The following is a 1257-nucleotide window of genomic DNA, read 5'->3' as shown; positions in this document are numbered from 1 at the left end:
TCCTCACTCCTCACACCTCACACCTCACTCCTCCTCACACCTCCTCACACCTCACTCTTCACTCCTCACATCTCACTCCTCACACCTCACTCCTCACACCTCACTCCTCACCCCTCACACCTCACATCTCACTCCTCACATCTCACACCTCAAACCTCCTCACACCTCACTCCTCACACCTCAAACCTCCTCACACCTCACTCCTCACACCTCACACCTCACTCCTCACTCCCACACCTCCTCACACATCACTCCTCACCCCTCACAACTCACACCTCACATCTCACTCCTCACATCTCCTCACCCCTGAAACCTCCTCACACCTCACTCCTCACACCTCACCCCTCGCTCCTCACACCTCACTCCTCATTCCTCACACCTCACTCCTCACTCCTCACTCCCACACCTCCTCACACCTCACTCCTCACCCCTCACACCTCACACCTCACATCTCACTCCTCACATCTCCTCACCCCTCAAACCTCCTCACTCCTCACACCTCACCCCTCGCTCCTCACACCTCACTCCTCACTCCCACACCTCACACCTCACTCCTCACACCTCACATCCCCTCACACCTCACACCTCCTCACACCTCACTCCTCACACCTCACCCCTCGCTCCTCACCCCTCCTCACTCCTCACTCCTCACACCTCATTCCTCACACCTCACACCTCATTCATCACACCTCACTCCTCACACCTCATTCCTCACTCCTCACACCTCACTCCTCCTCACACCTCACACCTCCTCACACCTCACTCCTCACTCCTCACACTTCACACCTCACTCCTCACACCTCACTCCTCACTCCTCACACCTCCCAGCTCCTCACACCTTACACCTCACTCCTCACACCTCCCACCTCCTCACACCTCACTCCTCAGACCTCACACCTTAGACCTTACACCTCACTCCTCACACCTCCTCACATCTCACTCCTCAGACCTCACACCTCACTCCTGACAACTCACACCTCACACCTCCTCACACCTCATATCTCACTCCTGACACTTCACACCTCACTCCTCACACCTCACTCCTCACACTTCACTCTTCACACCTCCTCACACCTCCCACCTCCTACCTCACTCCTCACACCTCATTCCTCACACCTCACTTCTCACACCTCACCCCTCCTCACACCTCACTCCTCACTCCTCACACCTCCTCACACCTCACTCCTCCCTCCTCACACCTCCTCACACCTCACTCCTCCCTCCTCACACCTCCTCACACTTCACTCCTCACTCATC

Source organism: Colobus angolensis, unplaced genomic scaffold, assembly GCF_000951035.1.
Source record: "Colobus angolensis palliatus isolate OR3802 unplaced genomic scaffold, Cang.pa_1.0 Scaffold76, whole genome shotgun sequence".
NCBI lineage: Eukaryota > Metazoa > Chordata > Mammalia > Primates > Cercopithecidae > Colobus > Colobus angolensis.
Note: the sequence above shows the minus strand (reverse complement) of the source record.